Here is a 16,694-nt window from a genome sequence, read left to right as displayed (position 1 = left end):
TAATTGATCTAATTTTCTATGATTTCTCAAGATCGCTTGAGAAATACCTTGTGGCATGTCTTTGGTAAGATGTTCTGGACAAATAACAACAACAACAAAGTTTTTCTCCTTGTCCTGGATTTATATTAGTGTGTATTTCTTGAAAGCCCCCATGAAGCTCTCTCTCAGAAAACACAGGAATATAGTTGAATAGTGAACTCATATTCCTGGGTACATTCTAAGTTTCCTTATTGAGTCAAAGACAATGAAGACATAATATTAAGTTTAGGTCTCTGACGTGTTTTCCATTCTATAATTCCATAGAGTCACTGAAATCAAATTTCTCAGGGTATACCAAAAATACTGTTTTCTCATACTGAAGTCTTTTGTTACACATTCATGAAAGAAACATATAGCTGTGTTCCTTACAATCGAATTTCAGAAAGGCAAGTCAGGATGCTTTTGGTATTACATTTCTGTTTACAATATTCTACTATCAATATAAATAGATTTTGGTTTGTTTTCTGTGAACAGAAATTTCAGCAGTGGTGCACTGGGTTGGACACACCAATGCAGTTAGTCGATGTCATCATAGATGAAGCTTGAAAATGGATACTTGACATGTTACTGATACCAATGTTATTTTCTTTGTGGCTCAAAAGAAGTAAATCCTCCAAAAGTCAGCAAGATTTTTGTTTCTAATTGCTTATTTGAATGCAATAATTCTTAAAAGTCACCTTACAGTGTTACTTACTATAAAAATTTAAAAATTACCATGAGATTTCTGACATTTCTTTTATTGAGATATAGTACCATGTCACTTCACTTTGAAATCAGGCAAATTTCATGATTTCTCAGGGCAACAGAATGTTAAGAGGTGGCCATGTGCCTGCACCTGGCTCAGTCCTTAAGAGAGTAGCAGTTATGTGTCTCTTGGAATGCTTACTTTGTGATACAGCCCTTTGGAATCCAGCTCTTATATCATAAGAGAGGTCATCTAGGTGCTGTAGTAGACAGCATCCTAAGAGTTTCCATGCAATACTACATATCAGCTGCCACATATGCATAAGTTCTTTTCAGTGTCTATTCCTGAGAACACTTCAGACTTCAATATCTGGCCACAGCAACTTGATGTGACCCAGGAGAGAACCACGTAGTTGAGTTCAGTCAACCCAGAGAAGCATGAAAGAGAAGTTGTTATTTTAGCCACTGGATTTGACTTGCATTCTTTGCAGAAGTAGATAACCAAAACTAGTTCCTTCATATTTTAAAATATTTTCAGTTAGAATCTCTATTATGTTGATGAAATGCTCACAATAAAGCAAGAAATAGGAGGTTTTTTTTTTTTTTTTTTTTTTCTTTCTGAGACTGTGTAGTTTCATATTTTTCAAGGTTCTGGGGCAGTATATCTACCAAGTATCAGTTTTTCAAATGTGAGCAATTTGTTATTATCCATTTACATCAGCAGAATAACAAAAGACAGTTGATATTTCCACAAATTCTTTAATGCTATGCCTCTCATTTCCCAAGGTTAAATAAGACTTTTTTTTTTTTTAAGAAAGACAATTTCTTGGATTTCACTTATTAAATTGTATGAGTGTTCATCAGACTTTTCCACATTCTCATTTTGAATACCCAACCTATGGCAAAGAATAGTTTATGAGATTATATTTGTTTCCACTAACAGTTCTTTGTAGTTAACTTGCTGTGTCCATGGATCATTTTTATCAACATTGAATAACTGAAAATCACACCTTTTTCATTACCTCTGAAGATAATTGCTTACCTTGTAAAAAAGTCTTCTAATCCACAGGGTCCAAAAGCATTTATCCTTTAGTCACTGCTTTTGTTGCTCTAATTTAACCCCCACCCCCAACAAGCTATGAACATTATTGGAGAACTCTTCATCTTCATTTGGGTTAATATTTTGGAATTTGAGAAAGAGAACTTCCACAACCTTCATTCTCTCCACACAGTGAATGAAAGCCTCAAGCCATCATGTATTGAGGCAAAAGAATTACCATTATCTTGAACCACAGTCACTTTAAATGTCTGGCCCTTAAGACCATCTAGTAGTCTCAGTCACTCTGTATTGATATTGGTTATAGATATAATATTTGTGACAATTAATTCAGCCAGCTTTTAAATATTTCTCCACTGATTTGGGGAAAATAGCCCAAAATTTTATTTTCAGTATTAGCATGGACTGTATTTCATATTCTTTAAACTTGTGCAAAACATTAATTTGTACATCCGGGGGAATACCCTTATCTTCTATAAATCCCTAGAAAACTCGCATTTCTTCCTGGAAGGGAAGCCAGTCTTTAAAATAACTTGCATTTTAGTTTTAGACAAGTCATCTAGCCCTGTGATTTATAAAGGTTGAAACATCATTCATTCATCTCATCAACAAATAATTCATGAAGTGTATGTTGTATGCCAGGTGCCATCTAGGTCAGGATCTACAGAAGCTACAATACTCAGGCCATTATCCAAAATCAAACAATAAATAAGTAAGCACCGAAACAAACATAATTTTATGCTGTGAGAAGAGCTGACTAGGAAATAAATGACTTTACATGGAATGGTGCAAGGATGATGATGGGCAGAGATTCTTAAATGTTAAGGAAAGAACCCAGAGATAGCTAGAGTCAGAGGAGGTGCATTTCAGTCAGAAAAAAAAAAAAAAAAAAAAAAACAAGCTTTATGTATTTGAGCACTGAAATTGTGGGTAGCATGGGTAGAGTTTGCTGTGAAAAGGGGGGAGTGTTTTCAAAGTTGAAGAAGTAGGAAGATGTTCAACCATATTAGGGATTATATTCCATAGGGACATATTTATACTTTGTTCCGCAGACATCTTGGTAATTTAAGCAAATCGACGCTTTTTAAAACAATCTTACAAGTACATTTAGATCTTATTGTGTATATATCTGTCAGGCTGGCGCATTTGTACTGTTTCTGTTACATGGTTAATGGATAGGGATGATAATAATAGAAGATAGCTGGCTGAATAGATGATAGATACAAATAGGTAGATGTGTGTCACTTTTTATGGTCAGTAAAATTGCAAGATTATTTAGGTAAGATCTTGGATTTTATAATGTTAATATAGTTCCTAGAGTACTAGCACAGTGCTGAATATCTCATTGGGGGGCATCTGGATGGCTCAATGGGTTAAAGCCTCTGCCTTCCCCTCAGGTCATGATCCCAGGGTCCAGGGATCTAGCCCCACATAGGACTCTCTGCTGAGCGAGGAGGTTGCTTCCTCCTCTCTCTCTGCCTGCCTCTCTGTATACTTGTGATTTCTGTCAAATAAATAAATAAAATCTTAAAAAATAATCTCATTGGTGCTTATAATTAGTGATCAATTGATTAACATATATTAATACATATTATCTATTATAGAGAAAAAAAATGCCAACTTCAGTATTACAGTTTATTGGCAAGATAGGTTAATTAGTGGTTGTTAACGTATTTGTACCAATACAAAATTCTTTAGTTCTAAAAAGGCTTATGTTTGTTCTGTAAAAGAGAAACTATTGAGTACGTGTGTAACTAAACACTTGGTCAAGTAGATATTTCAAAGTTTAAAGAAACAAACCTTGATCCATACTAATAAAAATATATTTTAGTTAAATATTTTTATTTTATTTATACTTAAAATGAAGCATATAGGAGCCATCAGTTGTTAGTCAACTAAAATAATGAGTATCACTAACGTGATGAGAAAGTATAAGCCTTCCATCCCCACTAATCCTATTCCATCCACACCAATCTTTTCTCTAAATTTCTTTATATCCTTCCTGTCCTTCCTCTTAAAAGCAGATGAATTCTTATCTTCTATAGAATTTCTTTAACACTTAGAATTGAGCACTTTAAAGTCAGAACTCATTTGGCCTTTTTAATTTTTTATGTCAATTTGCAAATATGATAAGGTTGGTGTTTCTGAGTCCCAGATAGAACATAAGCCAGTTGAGGGAGACATTATACCTTATTATATATATTTTTTTGTTTCATATACACAGTTTGCCCAAAGATTTAAGATGGTTATTGGAAAGATATCTATAGGCCTCGAAGAACAGTAAGATATAAGGCTAAGTAAAAAATGAGATTTATTGGGTGACATTGTTACATAAAAGCAGGACATGTCAGTCCAAAGAACCATTGTTTCTGACCTTCAAGTGTCCAAAAATTGCTCAGTGCTTCTGATAATTCCTGAGCAGGAAGAAGATCTTGTTATGTTCATTAAGAAATTTGTCTTTTTCTCCTCTTAGGCATTACTACACAGTCTTCTGCTTCTCCTCACTGTTTTTAAAACTGACAAGAAGCTTGCCTATTTCCAAGTGCAAGTAACAGATCACAGACTCCCCCAATCCTGAGTAATTACTGAAAGACTGAGTAAATAGCATAAGTAATTTAATTGGCTTTCTAGCTTCAGTAGGTCTGGGTTTCAGCCTGGGTCCATTTCTAGACCAGAAAAATCTAGCATGGTGTCTTTAACATATTATAAGAGCTATAATGTCTGTAGGTTTGATGATAGTATGTATTGGCAGTGATTTCTGAAAACTTGTTTCATATTATATTCTTTCAGCCTCTTATTTACCTTATACATTTTCCTTGTCAATTACTGAATTGGGTATTCTTGACATACTAAGAGGCAGACTTGCAGTATAATGAGGTTTCCATTCGTACTTCCTACCTCTCTCCACCTGCAGTCCAAGTAGGACGTGACTTTCTCTGGTTAGGTTTTGAATTTTTATTTCAGATAGATAGTAAAAGGTGTATTTATGTGAAGATAGAAAAGATTTAGGTATGTTGTGGGAGAATTGAGATAAAAAATAACTTGAAAAATGCAGAAAGTATGTATATTAGTTTTCAAATTACCACATACTGGCTTAAAACAACACAAATTTATTCTCTCACCATTCAGGAAGCTGTAAGTCTGTAATTAAAGTGTTGGGGGCTGTGCTCTCTTTAGCGGTTCTAGAGGAGGATCTTGTCTTGCGTCTTCTCAACATCTGATGGTTTCTGGAAATATGGCATTCCTTGGTTTGAGAGGCATCACTCTAATCTCTGCCTGCCTTGTCACATGGCTTTTCTCCCTGTGTGTCTTTGTGTCTATCCTCACAAGGACATAGTTATATTGGATTTAAACCTCACCCTAATCGGGGCGCCTGGGTGGCTCAGTTAGTTAAACTTAACTCCAACTCTTGATTTGTGCTCAGGTATTAATCTCAGGATTGTGGGATCCATCCCCACACTGGGCCCACGTAGGGCTCTGGGGCTCCGTGTTCAGCAGGGAGTGTGTTTGAGATTTTCTCTGCCTCTTTCTCTGCTCCTCGCCCCACTTGCTCTGTCTCTAAAATAAATAAATTAAATGTTAAAAAAAGAAAGTAAGCTCACCCTAATTCAGCATGATGTCATCTTTACTAAATGCATCTGCCAGAACTGCTAACAAGCAACAATATAAAAGAAAAAGAGGGAAGGAGAGGAGGGGGGAAAGGAGGGGAGGGGGGAGGAAGAAAAAGAGAAAAGAAAAAATGCTGCAAAAGAACAGTTGGAGGAAAATGTCAGAGTCTGTGTAGTTAGAATTGTTGGGAAAATTTTTAATTTGGATTGGTTTTGTTTTATTTATATTTTGGAAAGGGGGGAGTCTTTTTGAACAATTACAATTTATTACAGAGGAGGGAAGAGGAGAATATGAATTTTTATCTTGGATAATTCCCAGAGAACAGGAACTTGAGCTTTCACTGCTCATCCCTTAAGATAATAAATATCATCAAGATTATATGTAGATTTTAGAAAATATCTTCTAAATGAAAAATACTCATGAGTTAATAATATACTTTATGAATAGGTACTCTATATTATAAATGGTATCTTCATCTGACTAAAGACTGGATTAGCTTTTTCCATTTTCATAGCCAAATTACTTCTTTTAATGTCACTTCATAAAATAGTAGATTAGAAGATACCTAGAATTTAGTAAAAACTATATTAGCATGTTGATAACTGAGAATATTTACAAAATAGAGATTTAAAAAGATACCTCTAATTCAAAATACAATACAAAAATTGTGTTCGGTAATATCTGGTATCATTTTATGAAATGCACATATCTTTAAAGTAGTGGTTTCAGGCTTATTGTCTTATTAGTTTCTGAGTATAACTATAAAGTTTATATTATATTTTAGGTTGTTTTATGACCATATATATATATATAATATAATCTTGTCTTATAATTATTGTTAAAATTAAGGAAAAGATAGATAAATCTTCAAATTTATTCAGTTTTGCTTTACTATAGTTTTTAAATCCTCCTATTTCACGTTTTTTTAATATCATTTAACAGCATATTCATGTTGTAGTCATCAAATGAAGGAATGACATTTGCAGCTAATTTGAAATTCTGATATTTTGTTCTTTATTATAGGTCATCTCTACAACAAAGAAATTTAGTTTTTAACCATTTTATTTTATTTTTTATTTTTTAATCTTCTTATATAAAACAAGGGTTTAAGGATACGTACCTGATCTTATTTTCATGATTTAAAAAATATTTCTACTTTTGTAGTTTTGATAGATGACATCTCATCTTGTACTATTTAAAGCTATTCTTTAAATTAAACTGTTTATTTGAGATATGCCTTTGAGATATATGTCTTTGAGATGATAGATTATCATGCAATTTTAAGAAATAATATATAGAGGTCCCTTGTGGCCTTTACCTCTTCCTCCAATAGTATTATCTTACAAAATTATAGTACAATATCACAACCAGAATAATAATATTGGGATAAATTAAGATTGAAAATATTTCCATCATCTCAAGGATCTTTCTCATATTGCTCTTTATAACCTCACTCACTTCTCTCCCACTGTCACCCATTTCTTAAATTCTGTCAACCACTAATAAGTTTTCCATTTCTATAATTTTTTTCAGGTCAATAGTGTCATTATATAAATGGAATCATATAAAATGAAACCTTTAGGGATTGGCCTATTTCATTGAGCAAAATTCTCTGGAGATCCATCAGGTTTATAAATGTATCTATTGATACATTCTTATTTATTTCTGAATAGTATTCCCTGTTATAGGTATAACAAAGTTTGCATTGCCATTCAGCACTTGGAGAACATCTGGGTTGCTTCCATCTTTTGGCTATTAAGAATAATGCTGCAATAAATGTTCTTGTACAGGTTTTGATGGAAACATGAATTTCATTTTTCTGGGATAAATTTCCAGGAGCGTAACTATGGGACTATATGGTAGTTGCATGTTTAGTTTTTTAGTTTTTTTTTTTTTTTAATTTAAACTGCCAAATTGTTTTCCAGAATGATTATATTATCTTACATTCCCATCAGAAGTTTACAGGTGATCTAATTTTCCACTTTCTCTGTTGCATTTGGTGCTGTCACTATTTTTTATTTTAGGCATAGAGTGACATTTCATTGTGGTTTAATTTGCATTTCCCTAACAGCTAATAATGTTGCAAGTCTTTCCAGGTGCTTATTTTCTGTTGTGTAGTCTCTTCTATTAAATGTGTCTTCATGTTTTTGCCTATTTTCTAATTAGATTTTTTTTTCACTGTTGAGTTTGGAGAGTTCCTTATGTATTCTAGATACTAGTATTTTGTTGGATATATGATTTTCAAGACATATTTTCCACTCTGTAAATTGTCTTTCATTCTATTAACAGAATATTTCAAATAGCAAACATTTTTAATTTTAATGCAGTTTAATCACTCTTTCCCTTTTATTAATTATGCTTTAGGTTTCAATTCTAAGAAGTTATTACCTGGTTCTAGATTCCAAGGTTTCTCTCTCTTTTTTATAGCCTTATAGTCTCAGAATTTTACATTTTATGTTTAAATCTATAATCATGTTTGGTTAATTTTACATAAGGTGTGCTATTTGATGGAGTTTAATTTTATTTTTTTGGACATATGGATGTCCAGTTACCCCATTTATGGAAAAGACTATCCTTCCTCAGTTGAATTGCCTTTTAACTTTTGTTAAAAATTGAGAAAATTGGTGGGATATCTCTGGATTCTTTATTCTGTTTCGTTGATCTATGTTTCTTTCCCTCTATCAGTACCACAGACTCTTGATAACTGTTTCTGTAGAACATGTTTTAAAATTTAGTAGATTGATTTTTCTCTTTTGTACTTATTTTTAAATGATTTTGATGCACTTATTTATTTGCCTTTTTATATAGATTTTATGGTAAATTTGCCTATATATACCAAAAATCTTGTGGGAATATTCCTAGCGATTGTGTTAAATCTGCCCATCAGTTTGGAAAGAATCAGCATCTTTTACTGTTCTGAGTGTTCCAATCCATGAACAGTGGATACAAGTTCTAAACAAGGATTATTAAAGTTACATTTAAGTATTTCATTCCATATTGGAGTTTTCATTTCGATGTGTGTATGTTCATTGCTAGCATATATTAATACCATTTTTAAAGAATTAACAGAATCGGGAAACAGCAGCAAGATATTAGAGTAGGAGGCTTCAGGCCTTGTTCTTCCACAAAAGCATTAAATAAACAACTGGAGGCTGGTGTAAATAACTTTATAGGATCTTTGGAAGTCTGTCAAAGACCTAAAGCAACAACAACAACAACAAAAATGCCCAGCCAAGAAAAAGCCATTCGAAATGGTAAGGAACTTTTGTGAGATTTCTACTCAGACTTACCTAAACCATTCTCCATGATGGCTTGGCATGGTTTGGAGGAATTGAACTCCGCAGTGTATTAAAAGGATTATAAACCAAATGGGGTTTATTCCTGGAAGGGAAGGATGCCTCAGCATACTAAAATCAATCAATGTAATACACTACATTAACAGAATGAAGAAAAACAATAGCAAAAATACATGATCACCTGAATTGATTCTGAGAAAGCATTTTACAAAATTCAAGACTCTTTCAGGATAAAACCAATTAACAAACTAAGAATAGGAAAACATTACATCATTGTAATAATACATACATGACTATAAAGGTCATATTTGAAAAAATCCTCAGCAACTTCCTCAATGGTAAAAGGCTGAAATACTTTCTTGTAATCCTATAATATCAGCAACAAGACAAGGATACTTGCTTTTGCCACTTACATTCAACATAGTAACAGAAGGCCTCACCAGAGAAATTAGTCTAGAAAAATAAAGAAAATTGAAATTGGAAAGGGAAAAATTAACACTATCTCTGGATGCAGATGATATGGTCTTCTATGGTGAAAACTATAAAGACTACACACATACTCCTGTTAGAATAAAAAAAGAGAGAGAAAGAGAGATCAGTACAGTTGCAGGATACAAAATTACTCATAAAAGATCAGTTACATTTTATACATGAACTATGAAAGATATGACAAGGACATTAAGAAAGCAATTCCACATACAGGAGTATTAGAAAGGAATAAAACACTCAGAAACGAATTTAGCCAATGAAGTAAACAGTTTGTGTACAGAAAATTACAAATTATTGCTGAAAGAGATTAAAAAAGACACCATCAAATGGAAAGGCATCCCTTGTTCATTGATTGGTTGATTCAGATTCCTTAAGATGTCAGTACTACCCAAAGCAATCTGTGGTTCAGTTGAATCACTATCAAAATTCCTATCACATCTCTTGCAGGAAAAAAAAAAAAAATCCTGAAGTTCATCTGAAATCTCAAGGGAACCCAAGTAGCTAAAATTACCTTGAATGAGAAGGAAAAAAAGTTAGAGGTGTCACATTTCCTGATTTCAAAACTTCCAACAAAACTGCAGTAACATAATAATACATAGTACTGACATAAAGACAGATATCTATCTATCTAGAAACAGAATAGAGATCTGAGAAATAATTATTCACATATATGTTCAAATGATTCTGTCAAAGTTGCTAAGATTACTTAGTGGGGAAAGAACAATCTTTTCAACAAATGATTTTGGGAGAATTGTATATCCACATGGAAGAAAATGAAGTTGGACTGTTACCTTATATGACATACAAAAATTAATTCAAAATGGATCAAAGGCCTAAATGAAAATACTAATATTGTATCAGCCTTAGAAGAAAACACATGGGATCCCTTAATGACATTAGATGTAGTGATGATTTCTTGGATATGACACCAAAAGCACAGGGAACAAAAATAAAAATAGATAAGTTGGGCTATGTCAAAAATAAAAACTTTTGTACATAAAAGTACATTATCAACAGAGTGGAAAGGAAACCCTGAAGGAAAAAAAAATTGCAGAAATGATATCTGTTAAAGATTGAATCCCATAAAATAAAAAGAATTCCTAAGACCAAAAATAATAATCATAATCATAATAAAATAATCATAACCATAATCATAATAATCATAATCATAATAAAATTTTAAAAAAACCTACAAACAACAACAAAAACTTCACAAATCTCCATTCAAAAACTAATGATGTACTATATGGTGACTAACATAACATTAAAAAAATAAAAGAAAGAGCAAAGTGGACCACTGGGTGGCTCAGTTGGTTAAGTGTCTTCCTTTGGCTCTGATCATGATACCAGGGTCCTGGGATGATGCCCCACATAGGGCTCCCTGCTAAGGGGAGAGCTTGCTTCTCCCTCTCCCTCTGTTGCTCCCCTTGCTCATGTTTTTTTTTTTCTCTTTCTGTTAAATAAATAAATAAAATCTTTAAAAAAAAGGATTTGAATAGATGTTTCTACAAAGAAAACATATAAATGGCTAAAAACACATGAAAAGATGCTCAAAATCATGAACCCTTAGAGGAATGCGAATCAAAAGCACAGATACCACTTAACATCCATTAGGATGGTTATTATTAAAACACACACACACACACACACACAAAGAAAATACAGAAAGTAAGTGTTGACTAAGATGCAGAGAAATTACAACTTTTGTGTGTTGTTGATAGGAAGGTAAAATAGGAAGGCAACTATGGAAAATGATATGGCAATTCCTCAGAATGTTAAAACTGAAGTTACCATGTAATTCAGCAACTCTACATCTGTGTATATCCACAAGAATTGAAATCAGAGATTCAAACAGATATTTGTGTACCCATGTTTATAGTAGCCTTATTCACATTAGCCAAAAAAAGTGGAAGCAATCCAAGTTGCTTTCATTCATTGATGGATGGAATGGATAAACAAAATATGTTACATACATGCAGTGGGATATCATTCAGCCTTAAAAAGGAAGACTTTTGACACATGCTACAAATGGATAAATCTTAAAAAGATTATGCTGAGAGAAATAAGACAATCAAAAAAGGACAAATTCTGTATGATTCTACTTCTATGATGTAGTAGTCAGGGTTCTTCAGAGAACAAACAAGGGATATCCAGTAGACTGGAGAGTCAGGGAAGAATTGATATTGCAGCTCAAATCTGAAGGGGACCTCAGCCTTTTTTCTCTTAAGGCTTTCATTTGCTTGGATGAGACCTATTCATATTATGAAGAATAATCTGTTTTACTCAAAGCCTAATAATATAAAGGTTTAAATTTAAATTTGTTTACACTTTTTACTTAAAGTCTAATAAATTTAAATATCTTCATACAAACATTTAGACTATTGTTTGACCAAATGTTTTGGTACTATAGCCTAGCTATGTTGACACACAAAATTAACTATTGCAAGTTCATCTCTTACCAGTTTGGCACCCATATACATTTCTTTAAATAATACCTAATCTCCAAATAAAAACAATAACAAAGTCATACTTCACCTAACATTATACAACCATCCTGTGTATAACCAAAACACACTAAGCCTTTTTCCAAAAGTGAATGAGAAGTGCTTTGGTGATTTTTCACTCTCCCTTGATGCCCTGTAATTTAAATGTTACAAAGTAAAATTAATGATATTTAACAATATTTAAAGTAAAGTTAGCAATATTTAACTATGAAGTAAAATTAAACAGCATTTAAAGTCATGATGTTAAGCAAAATTAAGTATTTTACAGTAAATTTAACAATATTTAATAATATATATACTATTTACTATGTACTATAAAGTAATGGTTATTTATCTGGTGATATGACCTAAACCTTCATTCTTGAAGGTTATGGGCCATTAGTAGTTCTGCCTGAATTGGGTTACTCTATTTTTCCATTACTTTAATCATAGAAAATATAACGAAACTAAGAGAGAGCATAAGGGATCTCTTGTACCTCTACGTGTTCTTCCTTACCTCCATTGTGGAGTTGCAGTCTATTTTTCCAGTGTTAATATCACACACCCAGCCAGCATTAGTAACCCTCTTTTTTTGCCTGCTGATTTGGAGTTATGAGGAACCCAAAGTGACCAGGTAGCAGCAGTCTTTACTTCCAGTTCAATGGAATTATTATACCTCCTACTAGAAATATCCCACCATTTGGAACTAAGACCTCTAGGGCAGCAGAGCATACATCAAGAAAACATGAAGCAACATTTTTTCTAGGGGGTTCCTAGGGTAAAACAAGTGTGCAACTCCCATTTCTACCCCTTTTCCCTGGACCTATGAATCTTGGCTATTGGAGAAACAGTGATATATATTAGAAGCTTATTCAAAACATTTACCATCTCCTGGAGAATCCTTACCCAGACTTGCAAGATATTTGGCATCTACCTGGCACTATAATTAAAACTTCAAAAGGCCATTACATGATTTCATTGAACTAGCTGCTTCAGGATGATGGGGAACATGATAAAGACCAGAACAAGCATGGTCCCCTTGCTGCGCTTCATTTGCTCTGAAAAGTTTCTTGATCAGAAGCACTGGATGGAATACCATAATAATTGGCAAGAAATTCTGTAATTCCACAGATAGTAGGTGTTGCAGAAGCATTTCATGCAGGAAATGCAAACCTGTATCATGACTAAGTGTTCAGCAAGAACAAAATGCTGCCCTTTCCATTGTGGAAGCAGTCCAGTGTAATCAACCTGTTTAGCTGCTTGAATCTGTAACTTTAGCTGCTGTAACTCCAAATGGGAAGTTCTTAGTCACTATTTCTTCAAAAACTGTCATTTTTTTTTTATTCTCGCCATCTTTTTCTCTAATGACATGAAAGTTAGAATGTTATGAATGCCATATTTATATGGCATTCTTCATACACACACATACACATATTCCATTCATAGCATATATATATTGATACATATATAACATATTTAATATATAAATATATAACATAGGGGGACAAGATGGCAGAGAAGTAGGAGGAGGCGCCTTTTCAACCTGTACCCTAAAGTGAGCTGATCACCTACCAAAGAACTCCGATCACCCATGAAATCAGCCTTAGATCAGAATTATACACATCTGGATCTCTACAGGGGCAGAAGATGCCAGTGGGCAAGTAAAGCTGAGTGGGAACAGTGAACTGATATTGGAAGATAAACAAAAGGGGGAGGGAGACACCAGAGGTGACCAGTTGGAAAGTAATACCCTTAATAAGAGCAAGAGTGCCCTGCGTCTGGGGACCAGCATTAACTTGGAGACTGGTTGAAAGCACTCCAAAAAAGCAAAGGACCTGGTGGGGGGGGGGGGATGTGGGAATCGCGGTCGTTAGGGACAGGGGCTTAAGTCCCCAGTCCCAGGACAGCCTCCCCTGGCACTGAGCCAGAGAAAGTGCGGTGGAGAAACAAGGCCTTGGTCCCTGAGCTGCCAGCGTGCCCGAGATTGCATGGGGTCTGGCTCCTGTGAGGGGATGGGAGCCACGGTGGCTGGCAGAATGCGTGAGCCCTGCTACAGAGCCTGAGATGCGCAAGCCCCTCATCCTCCCCTGAGAGAGGTACAAAGGCCCAGCCTGGTGCTTTTGGACCTACACCCCGTTCTCAGAGCCTGAGACACACGTGCGACCCACAGCCTCCCCTGAAAGAGGTGTGCGCAAGCCAGGCGTTCTTAGACCCCAAAAGACCAGGCACTCCCAGCCCGGGCCAGCGAGAAAATCTCAGTGTGCAATCACTGCTTGGAACCTCTCTGGCAGCCTGGAGCTGCCCAGACAGCTGCCCCTGCCATGGTTTTGGGTACAAGCAGAAGATCCTGTGTCCCCAGGGACTGCGACTCAGAACCTGCTCTGCCAGCAGCCAAAGGGAAATTTATATGGGCTCTGCAACACCCACATAAGAACAGACTGAGGCTTCTCTCTGAGAGGGAGGTCAGGGTGCAGGTTGCTTTCCTCTAAACCTACAAAAACCATCAAAAGCAGTCAAGATGAGAGGGGGAAAAAAAAAAAAAAAGGTGAACAAACATAAAAACCGCCAGAGAACAAAAGCCTGAAAACACCGGATTCCTCAGAGCCCACCCCCTTGAGGGGGACTGGAGGACTTAACTCAGGGAACATCATTGCCTGAAAACCCATGTGGCAGGCCCCTCCCCCAGAAAACCAACCAGGAAAAAAGAAAAGAAAAAAAAAAGACTACAAGAGAATCACTACCACTACTTCATAGGACAACTTTTATTGTTTATTTTTAATTTGTTCCCACTATTCTGGCTCATGTTTTCTTTCTTTCTTTTTTTTTTTTTAATAGATAGCATATTTACCATCAAAGCGAGCTGTCCAGTACATCAAATTCCATAATAACCTTCTAACCTGAAATTTTTGATACATACACCTGTGTTTTTCTTTTGCATTTCTATTTTTTGAATTTCTTTTTTTTAAATTAGTTTAGTTTAGTCTAGTTTATTCCTTTTTTATTTTTATTTTCTAATATTCATATAGAGTTAAACTTCAAAATAATCCCCTTTCCCCAATCAATACTACCCCTATAGGTAAACCAATTTTTAATCCTCCTTTATTTTAGGAAAGTTGAGTCTTTTAACAAAGATATCAAGATACATCAAAGAAGAATCAAAACCACCTTCCTAGCCCACACTGAGAATTTATAACCAATCTCCCATCTTTTTCTTCCACCACTGTTTCTGTGTTTTTGTGTTTGTCCTGATAGTATATAAATCTTACACTTGGGGTTCTTTTTGATGAGGTTCTTCCTTTATTTGTATATATATATATTTTTTTTTTCTCTTGTTATATACTTTTATCAGTCTTTTTGTTTGTCTGTTTTTGTTTTTATACCTCATAAATTTTACCTTGGGGCCCATTTGGGCTGAACCTTCTCTTTCATTTTCCCTTTATTTCCTCTCTCTCTCTCTCTTTTTATTTTTCTTTTCTTTTTTCTCTCACTTGGGTGGGGAATCATGATTGCTCAGAAGTGTTCTAGGGTGCACCCTGAATACACCATGGTCGATACATCCAGCTACATCTGTTCAGTCATCTCTCACCAAAATGAGTAGGAGTAGGAATGCCCAACAGAAGAAAAATACAGAGGATCGACCTTCTGCAACAGAACTAACGGCTATCAGTATAGACAATATGTCGGAAAGAGAATTCAGGCTAACAATTATCCAGGCAATAGCTAAGTTGGAAAAAGCCATGGATGATCAAATGGAATTGATTAGGGCCAAGCTGAAAGTGACCAGACAGGATGTTCACAATGTTAGGGCAGAGCTAAAAGCTACTGGGACTGAGGTTCACAATGCTCTCAGTGAGTTCCAATCTAATCTAAATTATCTCAAAGCTAGGTAACTGAGACAGAAGATAGAATTAGTGATCTGGAGGACAAACAGATAGAGAGAAAGGATCAAGAGGAAGCCTGGAACAAACAGCTTAGAAACCATGAAAAAAGAATCAGGGAAATAAATGATGCCATGAAACGTTCCAACGTCAGAATTTTTGGAATCCCTGAAGGGGAGGAGAAAGAAGGAAGTCTAGAAGATATAGTGGAACAAGTTCTTCATGAAAATTTTCCCAATCTCATGAATGGAACAAGCGTTCATGTACTAGAGGCAGAACGGTCTCCACCCAAGATTATAGATTCCAGAAAAACATCAAGGCGCCTGATAGTCAAATTGAGGAATCATAATTGTAGGTATAATCTCTTAAAAGCTGCTAGGACAAAGAGGCTCCATACTTACAGAGGAAAGCCCATCAGAATAATGTCAGACCTGTCCACAGAGACCTGGCAAGCCAGAAAGGGCTGGCAAGATATATTCAGGGTACTAAATGAGAAGAACATGCAGCCAAGAATACTTTATCCAGCAAGACTGACATTCAAAATGGATGGAGAGATAAAGAGTTTCCGAGACCGAAAAGGCTTAAAAGACTATGCAACCACCAAGCAAACACTGCAGGAAATATTAAGGGGGGTTCTATAAAAGAGGAAAAAGCCCAAGAATAGCATTGAACAGAAATATGGAGACAATCTACAGAAAGAAAGACTTCAAAGGTAACACGATGTCAATAAAAACGTATCTATCAATAATCCCTCTCAATGTGAATGGCCTAAATGTGCCCATAAAATGGCACAAGGTTGCAGATTGGATAAAACAACAGTACCCATCCATATATTGTCTACAAGAGACCCATTTTGAACCTAAAGATATACCCAGACTGAAAGTGAAGGGATGGAGAAGCATCTTTCATGCCAATGGGTCTCAAAAGAAGGCTGGGGTAGCAATTCTCATATCAAATAAATAGATTTTAAACTAAAGACTCTAGTCAGAGATACAGAAGGGCACTACATAATTCTTAAAGGGACTATCCACCAAGATGATCTAACAATTGCAAATATCTATGAATCCAATATGGGAGCATCCAATTACATAAGAAAACTGTTAATCAAGATAGAGTCATATTGATATGAATACATTAATAGTAGGAGATCTTAACATGC

This window comes from Mustela putorius, unplaced genomic scaffold (assembly GCF_011764305.1).
Source record: "Mustela putorius furo isolate JIRA1106 unplaced genomic scaffold, ASM1176430v1.1 tig00003834_pilon_pilon_pilon, whole genome shotgun sequence".
Classification (NCBI taxonomy): domain Eukaryota; kingdom Metazoa; phylum Chordata; class Mammalia; order Carnivora; family Mustelidae; genus Mustela; species Mustela putorius.
The sequence above is the reverse complement of the archived record's forward strand: the minus strand, read 5'-3'. Positions refer to the sequence as shown.